At 47.6% G+C, this 12,543-nt stretch overlaps 1 non-coding gene across 1 annotated transcript; it reads left to right on the plus strand.

Annotated features, from left to right (window-relative positions):
• Nucleotides 1-2,949: 2,949 nt before the first annotated feature.
• Nucleotides 2,950-3,076, plus strand: LOC128422957 (U6atac minor spliceosomal RNA). The gene has a single exon (XR_008332635.1). It is a non-coding gene; the product is annotated as a U6atac minor spliceosomal RNA (small nuclear RNA).
• Nucleotides 3,077-12,543: the final 9,467 nt, after the last annotated feature.

Here is a 12,543-nt window from a genome sequence, read left to right on the forward strand (position 1 = left end):
TAATGGTTAAACTGATATAAATCCAACATTGGTTAATAGTACAGACATGCCTGTACAGCAGGGGTAGCCAACATGATTTTTCCAGATATTTTTGGACTCCAATTCCCATCAGCCTTAGCCAGCACAAGCAAACCAATATGCCAAGCCCCACAAAGCTTACAACCTAGACATGCTGACATATGGGTTTAAATTAGGGTACAAGGGGGGTAAAGGTAAAGGTAAAGGTACCCCTGCCCGTACGGGCCAGTCTTGACAGACTCTAGGGTTGTGCGCTCATCTCACTCTATAGGCCGGGAGCCAGCGCTGTCCGCAGACACTTCCGGGTCACATGGCCAGTGTGACAAGCTGCATCTGGCGAGCCAGCGCAGCACACGGAAACGCCGTTTACCTTCCCGCTAGTAAGCGGTCCCTATTTATATACTTGCACCCGGGGGTGCTTTCGAACTGCTAGGTTGGCAGGCGCTGGGACCAAGCAACGGGAGCGCACCCCGCTGCGGGGATTCGAACCGCCGACCTGACGATCAGCAAGTCCTAGGCGCTGAGGTTTTACCCACAGCGCCACCCGCGTCCCTTAAAAGGGGGATAGGAGAATGTTATATACGCATACGTGCACCATAGGCCAGGAGCGGATAAAAAGAAAAATTACAGGTTATGAAAATGCCAGATATATGACAAGCATAAGAAATGAAAATGAGAATTGAAGACAGTTAATGTGATGCATTGGATATTTCCAAGGTAAACTGTGGACTTCACATCTATGAGGAGAAAGAAGCAACATTTGATGAAGAGCTTTGAGTAACTTGAACACCCTGCATGGACTCAGCAGAAGGTTGGTAAGATGCAGCTGCTTAATTACCTGGCCTTCCTCGCCTCATTAACCAGATGTATCTTTTCTGTTAGCTCACTGGCAGATAAACGTTATTATGTTCTTATCGAAGTTTGTGAGAACCCCGCAGATGAAAGACTTCAGTACGGGTCCACAGAGATAACAAAGGCATTCTTAATTTGTTCGGCACTGGTTAAATACTTCTGTTTTTACTAATAATGACAAAACTCCTGCTCATGAGTTATACAGTGGTACCTCGGGTTAAGTACTTAATTCATTCCAGAGGTCCGTACTTAACCTGAAACTGTTCTTAACCTGAAGCACCACTTTAGCTAATGGGGCCTCCTGCTGCCGCTGTACCGCCGGAGCACGATTTCTGTTCTCATCCTGAAGCAAAGTTCTTAACCTGAAGCACTATTTCTGGGTTAGCGGAGTCTGTAACCTGAAGCGTATGTAACCCGAGGTACCACTGTAAAGTACTAAACGGGCTGATCTTGCTTTTCTGCTCCCTGGCATCCTGTTGCCAACTAGGGAAAGGAAAAGGGGATGGGAGTGATTTGAGCATGGCCAAGGAATATGCAAGGAAGACTATGGCTCACCTAGACTTGTCTTTGCCCAACGGCCAAGGAAACCTCGTCTTTACTACCGAATCAGAGAAAACATCAATTGGGTTTTCTCTGGATTGGGATGTTTACTCTGATTTCTTGCTAAAGAGAGTTTCAAAAATAAAAAATAAATTTTCGTGTTGCACCCTGTGACCCACCAAACAGTTCACTGGGGCAAAGAATAGCTAGATAAGAGGCACACAGACACTGATCTCCAAACCCTCAAAACACAGAAAACCATGGGACAGCTTGGAAAAGAACACCAACAATATATTTCACACACAAGCACCCATGGCCAAGATAGAACAGGGATAGTAAAGGGATATCAAGACAATCCTAATCCTATGATTCCCTTTATCCCTGGCCATTGGCTGCGGCCTACAGGAGGTGGAGCCTAACACCATCTGCAGGGCCACCATCTGACCTAGATGGGCCCCCATACCACATAAACACGTCAGCAATGATTCTCTCACAATTGATTGCAGCTAATTGGCCGTAGAAGCCACACAGGGATTAAATGGTGCTACTACTCTGAATCTCCCGTTGCTTGTCTCATACACAGCCCCACGCACTGATGCTGCTCCATTTGCGTGCCAGACCCCACCCCCACCGTCCCTCACAACCTTTTCCTTCCCCTGTGATAATTAATGAAGTCTTTTCTCTTAGGGCATGAGAGAGGGCCGGTATTGACTTGGCTTTTAATATAGCTTTCAGAGGCTGGCACTCGTCTCTGGGGCATTGTACTGGAAAGTTAACTAATGGACTGAGAAGGAAGGGCTCTGTACATGAGGACACGGGAATCCAGGACACATTACTGCTCTCCCCCCCCAACTCCCCATCAGACACATATATAAGCAAACACCCTGACTCAGGAAGGTGGGCATCAGGATAGGAGGCCGGATGGATTTGCACGTGCATGCTGCATAACAGGGAGCACCAACTGTACCATACAGAGGTGATGGGTTTTGGCTGCACAGTCATGAGATTTGCCAAGGTTCATCGTGTGCCAAAGGCCTATGCTAACCATCTCCCATGCCACAAACAGATGGAGGAAGATCTCACATGCAAACAAGGGGGAAAGGAGGACAATGTTTCAGGCACGCAGATGTGCAGGCCTTGGGATGGGACAATAATTCTGGATGTGCAGAAATATACAGGCTATTCAAATGCAGGAGGAGAGCAGTGCAATGGCTGTCCTGAATGCCTCAGGGTGCAGGAGGCCTATGTGATGCAGGTCACACCATCTCAGCCTCTTCAAAACTCTGGGAAATATCCTGGGGAATCCATGATCTCCAGTAAGATCTGCATCCTCTCTGTCATGGTTCCTTTGGCATCAGCACCCAAACCCTGCCACTGCCCTGCAATTCTAGGATCTCTCCCATCCCAGTAGGGCTAACTTGTACATTTCAAGCCTTTCTAGGATGCTTCAAATCTTGCTGGGAGGCATATAGGGCCTTACAGGGTCATATCTGAAGAAGTGTGCATGCACATGAAAGCTTATACCCAGAACAAACTTAGTTGGTCTCTAAAGGAGAGAAGGTTAGCACTCCCCTTGATAAGGATGGAAGAGGTCCTTGTGGCCTGTACAACACACATATGGTTAAGGCATTGCCACCTACTTCGTGGCATCTAACCAAGTTTTCTACAAGGGACGCGGGTGGCACTGTGGGTTAAACCACAGAGCCTAGGACTTGCTGATCAGAAGGTCGGCAGTTCGAATCCCCGCGATGGGGTGAGCTCCTGTTGCTTGGTCCCTGCTTCTGCCAACCTAGCACTTCGAAAGCACATCAAAGTGCAAGTAGATAAATAGGCACCACTCCGGCGGGAAGGTAAACGGCATTTGCATGTGCTGCTCTGTTTTGGTAGAAGCGGCTTAGTCATGCTGGCCACATGACCTGGAAGCTGTACACCGGCTCCCTCGGCCAGTAAAGCGAGATGAGCGCCGCAACCCCAGAGTCAGCCACGACTGGACCTAATGGTCAGGGGTCCCTTTACCTTTACCTTAAGGTGCTACTGGACAATTTTTAAATTTTATTTTGCAGGCCTTATATTGTTTCACTGGAACCAGCTGTGGAAGGTGTGGGGTGGGGGACAACAAAGGAAGAGATCTCCACCTGAGTGCAGCTGAATTTGGGTAGTCATGAGGCTGGTATCTCTCACACACCGATGCATTTTGGTGCTGCCCCTTTCCAAATGCACACTTAATTTCTTCATTTATTGTTACATTTGCATCCTGCCTTTCCTCCAAGGAGCTCAAGGTGACCCACATGGTTCTCTCCCTCCTCGTTTATTCTCCACAACAACTCTGTGAGGTAGGATAGGCTCAGAGGACGTGACTGGCCCATGGTCAGCTAGTAAGCTTCATGGCTCAGTGGGGATTTGAACCCTGGTCTCCAGGTCCCTAGTCTCTAACCACTACACGACACTGCCTCTCTACCAAGTAGAAAATGTACCTTTTCCTTTGGTTACACAACCAGTTAGAACACAAGGAACCAATCCGGCACAACAGGGGCCAGCAACCTTGAGAGGTTTGGTGCAATTAAAGTGGATTAAAGGACTCTCTGGCCCTAGTGCAACAAACCCACCTTACAAAAAACTTGTTTGTGATTAGGAAGGTGGCTGGAAAATGCATTGGAAAGTGTGGAGTGATTAATGGGAAAACATAAATACCCAGGAGTGGCTGGTGGGGTTGTGTGGGTGCTTTGCTTTCTTCTCTGACTGCATTGTTGCTGCTTAACAAGAGGGAGAGAGGCAAGGCAGTGGAAACTCAGTGTGGTGTGGGCACTGTGGTGGAACGAATCTGCTGCGCCTGCTGCTGCATGCGCACTGCAAGCTCCCACTGCCATGCTCCTCCTCTCGGTAAGTGGCAGCAACGCAGCACAAGAGTTCTGTGGTGAAGGGATATGGTGTTTGCAGACTTCACAAACCTGGCTTGGGGTGTCTCCGTACTGCCACTGTTTTTGCTGGAGTGATTCAAGCGCATAGTGTGAAATTTAGGTCTGAGCAATTGAAGTGAATTAGAGCATTCTGTCGCCCTTGCACAACAAATCCACTTTTAAAGAAAAGAAACAGGTTTCTCTGTGGTTAGGAAAACAACAGGGAAATCCACTGAAAAGGGCGGATTGAACACAGAACTTAATCAAAAGATGTATGCTTTTATAATCGTACATCGTTTCGAGACATTTTGTGCAGTAAGCGATGAACAAATGCAAATAGTCATAAATTCTTCACAAGCAAATCAGGGTGAATGCTCACTCTCATATTAATGCCCTGTAAACAAATCATAACTAATAAATAAAAATAAAATTTTATTTATACCCCAACCTGGCTGGGTTTCTGCAGCCACTCTGGACGACTCCCGACAGAATATTAAAAACACGATAAAAGATCAAACATTAAAAACTTCCCTAAACAGGGCTGCCTTCAGGTGTCTTCTAAAAGTCAGGTAGTTGTTTATTTCCTTGACATCTGATGGGAGGGCATTCCACAGGGCCGGCGCCACTACTGAGAAGGTCCTCTGCCTGGTTCCCTGTAACCTCACTCCTCACAGCGAGGGAACCGCCAGAAGGCCCTCGGCGCTGGACCTCAGTGTCTGGGCAGAACGATGGGGGTGGAGACGCCCCTTCAGGTATACCGGGCCAAGGCCGTTTAGGGCTTTAAAGGTCAGCACCAACCATAGCTGTCAACTTTTCCCTTTTCTTGGAAGGAATCCTATTCAGAATAAGGGAATTTCCCTTTAAAAAAGGGAAACGTTGACAGCTATAGCACCAACACTTTGAAATGTGCACGGAAACGTACTGGGAGCCAATGAAGGTCTTTCAGGACCTGTGTTTTATGGTCTCAGTGACCACTCCCAGTCACCAGTCTAGCTGCCACATTCTGGATTAATTGTAGTTTCCAGGTCACTTTGAAAGGTAGCCCCACATAGAGCATGTTGCAGTGGTCCAAGCGGGAGATAACTAGAGCATGCACCACTCTGGCGAGACAGTCTGTGGGCAGATAGGTTCTCACCCTGCGTACCAGATGAATAAAGATCAGGTACAGTCTAACCCTCTGCATGAACTATGTGCAACCAAATCAGGATAAACCCTCAATAATCAGGCAATCCAGAGGAGCCCTTAGACTGAAGAGGAGTTCCTGGCAAAATGTAAAAATAGGTCCACAGTGCTCCACATTGAAGCAGAAAAGCACTATTTTTCTGTCATGCAGAAGTCCCACATTCAGTTTCTGGCATCTGGAGTTGAAGGCCTGCACCTGAGACCCTGGAGAGCCACCGCAAGTCAGAGCAACCAATAACGGATGAGAGACGGACTCTGACTCAGTAGATGGCAGCTTCGTTTGTTTAATTTGAGCTGACAGCAGGAAGATTGCTCAGCTTTCCCACCCACCCTTCACTCCCACTCAGGTCAAACACCTGAAGTACTGGGTTGATGAGATGCAAATCATCCTTATAATTGGACATTGCTTCCCTGCCTTGTACTCAAGGAACAAAATACTAAGAGTCATGTTTTATGGGTAAGAGGAAAGCAGGCCTGCTTGATTGTCCCAAGTCCACCACCTAGTGGCCAACAGGGGCATTGCACATATAAGTGGAGAATTAACGGCACACACGCCAGATGATGTAATGCAGCCTTCGCCAACATGGTGCCCCCCATAGGTATTGGATTACGACTCACTTTCAGCTCCAGACAGAATGAGGCTGATGGGAGATGTAGTCCAAAATCTATGGAGGGCGCCACGTTGGCAAAAGTTGGTGTAATGTTTGGAATTTTTTTTTCCCATGGGGAAAGAAAAGTGTTATGAGAGGGAAGAGGAATGAGACACACACATGCTCCTTGTCGGTGGGACGCGGGTGGCGCTGTGGGTTAAACCTCAGCGCCTAGGACTTGCCGATCGCATGGTCGGCGGTTCGAATCCCCATGGCGGGGTGCGCTCCCGTTGCTCGGTCCCAGCGCCTGCCAACCTAGCAGTTCGAAAGCACCCCCGGGTGCAAGTAGATAAATAGGGACCGCTTACTAGCGGGAAGGTAAACGGCGTTTCCGTGTGCGGCTCTGGCTCGCCAAGAGCAGCTTCGTCACGCTGGCCACGTGACCCGGAAGTGTCTGCGGACAGCGCTGGCTCCCAGCCTATAGAGTGAGATGAGCGCACAACCCCAGAGTCTGTCAAGACTGGCCCGTACGGGCAGGGGTACCTTTACCTTTACCTTTATGCTCCTTGTCAGTATTTGGGTATCAGAATAGACTATATATTTTGGAAAGTTTTTTGTTCGTTATATCTTAAGAGGTGTCCAAATGCATCAGATATAAAAGTCTTATCTTACACCTTAAGATAACCAAATTTTGTGTGATGGTTCCTCAGGGGGCATGTTTTCATCTATGTTTAGATGACATTTTGAATCAAAACTGCACTGATTTTTTGTTGTTGTTGTTTCTTAGAATTCTCAACCATTGCCATGTATGGGGCTGCTAGTGGCATACAGTGGTACCTCAGGTTAAGTACTTAATTCGTTCCGGAGGTCCGTACTTAACCTGAAACTGTTCTTATCCTGAAGCACCACTTTAGGTAATGGGGCCTCCAGCTGCCACTGCACCTCCGGCGCACGATTTCCGTTCTCATCCTGAAGCAATGTTCTTAACCTGAGATAATATTTCTGGGTTAGCGGAGTCTGTAACCTGAAGCATAGGTAACCTGAAGCGTATGTAACCCGAGGTACCACTGTATATTTTGAAGGGATATGTGAGGAACTGTACTTTTAAAGGTGTTCTGAAATGGAAAGTAATGTTCTGATATAGAATGGTTTGGGCAGGATGACCATCACATTAAAAGCAGACACCGAATAAGCAGAAGGGATTTTAGCCCACAATTCTATATAAAGGATGACTGGCTGCAACCAATGTCAGGGCTCCAGGACCTTTAGTTGTTGTGGGGTGTGTGGAGAGAATCTCAACAGGCAGAGCATAACTATTAAAGGTATAGCAGCCTTGCCCTGTACTGCATCTGCACATGCTTCTTGCACAAGATGCCACAAGCCCTGGTGGTTCCAAAAAAACCTTCCTGGGACAGAATTGCTGAGATTGGTTTACCGCAGATTTCTTTAAAAATCAAAATCTGTATCTCACCTATCAGCACAAAAGCGGCTAAGCTGGTTGTCACAAACTTTTGGGTTTTAAAAATATATTTTTAAGGAAAATTCGAAACAAACTACAAAACAAAAATACAATAAAGAAGGCAATAACTCAGCGCTTGCAAAATGTCCCAGGATCGATTCCTGACCTCTCCAGCAGGACTCACCACTAACACTTCCCCTCCCGCTCCCCTCCCATTAAACCAGACTTCCTCAACCTGGTTATTTTTTTTCTATTCCACTTTTCATCCAAATCCCAAAGCGGCTTACAATCAATAAAAAACAATAACATGATAGAACATCACAAATACGGCACAAATTGTATAGAATAATTAACAAATATTCTGTGAATCGATAACAATCTATTTTTAAAAAAGTAAAGGTAAAGGACCACTGGAAGGTTAAGTCCAGTCAAAGGTGACTATGGGGTTGTGGCAAGGGAGGTGTTTGTCCACCGACAGCTTTCCGAGTCAAACTGCTGGGTTGGCAGGAGTTGGGACAGAGCAATGGGAGCTCAACCCGTTGCGGGGATTGAACCACCGACCTTCTGATCAGCAAGCCCAAGAGGCTCAGTGGTTTAGACCACAGCGCCACCTGCGTCTTTTCTTTACCTCTACAATCTATGAAACACTGTTAACAAAGGAACAACAAAAAATAAGCAAAACAACACAATTAAAGCAGAAGTCATATTATATGATTAACTAATCAATTAAGCATTTATAACCTATAAAACAATACTAACGAAACAACAACCAAAATAATAAACTGAGCACGACCACATTCATACACACACTCTCCACCCTCCCCATGACTCAGATCACCCTCTGCACAGCCTGGAAACAGATAACAGGGCTGCAAAACTCAGCAGCGCATGGGGTAAGATAGCCAAACTTCCTTCAGTAGCCCCTGCCTAAAGATTGCAGCCTCAGTATATAGGTAAAGTAAAGGGACCCCTGACCATTAGGTCCAGTTGCGGACAACTCTGGGGTTGCTGCGCTCATCTCGCTTTACTGGCCAAGGGAGCCGGCGTACAGCTTCCAGGTCATGTGGCCAGCATGACTAAGCCGCTTCTGCCGAACCAGAGCAGCGCACGGAAACGCCGTTTACCTTCCCGCTGGAGTGATACCTATTTATCTACTTGCACTTTGACATGCTTTCGAACTGCTAGGTTGGCAGGAGCAGGGAGTGAGCAATGGGAGCTCACCCCGTCATGGGGATTCAAACCGCCAACCTTCTGATCAGCAAGTCCTAGGCTCTGTGGTTTAACCCACAGCGCCACCCACGTCCCTCAGTATATAAAAGGGGCTTAATTCTGCACAGGATGAAACTGGACCCTTTCTAGGTGTTGTCAGGTTGGAGGTAACGGAAAGGCTCCAAGATCTGTCCTCTTGACCCCAAAGGACAGCATGGGGAGCCTGAATGCAGCTAAATGATTATTTACGTATTTACTTTGGATTGGGCAGGTGGGGGGGGGGATGATCCGTCATGAACCACTCGCAGAAAGCAATTTCCTTCCTTCTCCCATCCTACGTCCATCAGCTACTACAGTGAAGAGAGGCCCTTTGTTTAATTGGTGCCTCGTCCCGGCCCGGCCAGTTTGTTTAGCTGGCCAGGACAAGCTGTCCCTTCTGCGGAAACCCCTTGCATAAGAATTAAATCTAAGCTGGGTTGAGAATGATGCTGGGCTAATCCACTGGAGCATGCTGGGAAGGCACATTTCAAAGCCATCCTTTCTCCCTCTCCTCTCGCCTATATGCGTATCGCTGCTGCTGCTCTTCCCACAGAAGGATGTGAGCTTGTCTCCTCGCTGAACTGGCTGGTTTCGTAACAGCATGTGCTGCCCCATCCAATCCACATGGGGGCAGCCATGCCCACAGAAGTCCTCTAAAAGCTCAGTGCCTGGCCTACTCACTGATGAGAAACAAACAAACAAGCCACCACCCTGAAGCTCTGCGCATCACTGCCCGCCCACGCACAGCACACATGTGCTGCTGCTGCTGCTCGCTAGTCAGTAAATCCGCATTCTCGCACAGATGCTCATTGTTAAAACGTGCATCCCCCCTGCTCGTCGCTTCACAAATGTGCTGCGCACGTGAATCACATGTGCATCACATACTCCTTTCAAAGCTGCAGCGGCTTGCTCTGAATTCAGCACATGGACACATGATGCGCACGGCCCTACCATTAGGCCGAGGCAAATGACAAAGGGTGGCGAGTGGCAGCAAGGAATGAAAAGCGTAGAGCTGTGTGCCACATGGTCTGCCCTGTAGCCCCTAAGTTAGCCTGGTGCCCCAGGAGCAGGGGAATAAGAGATGGAGCTCAGAGGTTGAGCATCTGCACCGCATGCAGAACTCCCTAGGTTCCATCCCCTGCATCTTCAGTAGGGCTGGGAGAGACTCCCTTTCTGAAACCCTGGAGAGCCATTGCCTGCCAGCGCAGATAATAGATAGACCAATGGTCTCACTCAATATGAGTCAGCTTCCTATGTTCATATGAGGACACTGTCCTGTTCATCAGGCAGTGTGACTTAAGAGTCAGTTCCCAATGGAATTAGCTTCTGTGTATGGAAAAGAGTGGGAGGCCCCCATATCGCCTTTCAACTGAAGCAGTAAAATGTGTTGGGCTTTATGCACAGTCCTCCCAATATGATTTGCTTTAATATTTGTATGCCACTTTTCCGGCAGGAAAAAACAACCACTCTGTGCCCAAATCAGCTTGCAGCAACAAAATCAGCTTGCAGCGACAGCAGCTACATCAAATAGCATTCCAGTCCAAGCAGCAAAAGCAGTAATGAAACATATCAAAGCCACAAAGGAAATATTTCAGAAACGGTAAGAATGTAAGGAGAGCCTGCTGGATGAGGCCAATGGCCCACCTAGTCCAGCATTCTGTTCTCACAGTGGCCAACCTGTGGGAAGCCTGCTAGCATCGTTTAGTCACATAGTAATAACAGCCACGGCTAACTAATGCCAATGGAATTGCTTTACAATTAGCAATAAAATTTACCAGCCTTTTGATGGTGAAAGCTGGGTGTGAACCTCAGGCACATAAAGCGTGACTCACTGGCGTGATCCCAGGATGCTTTATCTGTCAGCTGATTCCCCAAAAGGCTGCTGACACTCTGAGCATTTGGCACACAGCGCATGTGCTGTCCATAAAGAAGCGCTCCTGGGGTAGGGGGTGAGGAGGTGATGCCCGTACTTAGTCAAATTTCCCCTTTGTTGTTTCTTGTGTTGGTTCCCCAGACTGCTTCTTAAACAGCAGTTTGGAGATTGGTTGAAAGGAGCTACTAACGAGAAAGTGCTTATCAAAATAACATCAGAACATAGTGAAGCTCCTTCTTGGCACATACACAACGCTATCTGTAGAGTGCGGCTGGCCAAGGGGAAGGTATGCCTGAAGGCAGTAAAAATCACACTTAGCAGTTGCATCTTCCAGAAGGGAGAAGCCTCTCTAGCTGGTGTTACAAGCCTCTCTGCTTTGACCTTCCCCATCACACAGCTCCAATTCCCAGCACCCTTAAACTACAGTTCCCTGGATTCCTTGGAGGTAAAGGAGGAAAGCAAGGGAGAAGAGGTTGGAATAGAATATCCTGGAAGGGGAATAAATCCTTAACAGAAGGACTTTACATGGCACCATTTTGTTGCAAATGCAGCTTGCTAAACAGGAAGCTAAAATATCTGCAATATCCTCTGAAGCCAAAGTATTTTGATTAAGATTAATGGATGCTTAATGCCCTTTTGGTGTAATAAGCATCAACGGCTCGGGGTGGGTGAGGGTTCCTCCAGCATATGGGGGAGGGATGATGAACTGCAGCCCCTCACGCCTGGAGAAACTGGGGCCTTCTTGCCGCATCTTTGAGGGGCAAGATTTGATCCTCTCACCCTTATTCTGCCCAAAGGGATTTGCCATATATGCAAAAAACGCTTGAAATCTCCCAGCTCATTGGTACAGCTGGGCTGGTTGCTATTTCTAGTCGGCGCTAACACACACAGCCTGGTGGATCAAGGCTTAAACTGACGGAGTTAGTGCCTTAATCATCTTTGCCCACAGAGGGCAAAGGGAAAGGAGAGGTGGGGGAAGAGGAAGGCCGTGGTGGAAACAATGACAGCCCAGCATCCAAAAGACACCGGTGTCACACTCACACAATACATTTAAATCACTCCTGTTCCACTTTAACAGTCATGGCTTCCCAAAAGAATCATGGGAACTGTAGTTCATTAAAGATAGTGGGCTGGCAGGTACAATTCCTAGCACCCTTAACAGTTTCCAGGATTCCCCACGGCTCTTAAAGTGGTATTGTTGCAGGAATTTATGTATAGGTTGGGGGGGGGTTGCCCCTCCAGCAGATATCATGCACATGCAGCCCACTACCAAAATCAGCACAATCACTTTTGTGGCTTTTGTGATTTGTCCCCATAAAACACTTCATCAGAGTTTCTTCCTATCTATTCAAAGGGCCTTTGCTGCATGATACCAAATGTAACAATTCACTAATAAATGTATCTATGTACTGACTGACTGACTGGGAAAACTTCAGAAATTCATATACCGTAGACATGTGAGCTCAGCTACTCAGCAGCCCCTCTGCCTGAGTGATAATTCCTGGCATCCTGATACCTGAGTGCCAGACAGGTAGCCATTCCAGAAATAACCAACCCAGATGAAGACAAAAGGGTGTGATTAACTTGGCTGGGAAACAGGGAAATGTAAATATCTCTTTTGTTACACTTGATAGGTTTTTGGTGGAGGGTAGAGGAGAACCATGGAGCAGGGTCCAGGATGCTCAGATTACTGCCACCAGACCTCCCCTTTCATGATGTAACCATGATGTATTAGTGATGTAGTTTGGGGGTGTAACATGGGGATTAGGTAAAGGCACCCCTGCCCATACGGGCCAGTCGTGTCTGACTCTAGGGTTGTGCACCCATCTCACTCTATAGGCCGGGAGCCAGCGCTGTCCGCAGACACTTCCGGGTCACGTGGCC

Source organism: Podarcis raffonei, chromosome 10 (assembly GCF_027172205.1).
Source record: "Podarcis raffonei isolate rPodRaf1 chromosome 10, rPodRaf1.pri, whole genome shotgun sequence".
Lineage (NCBI taxonomy): Eukaryota > Metazoa > Chordata > Lepidosauria > Squamata > Lacertidae > Podarcis > Podarcis raffonei.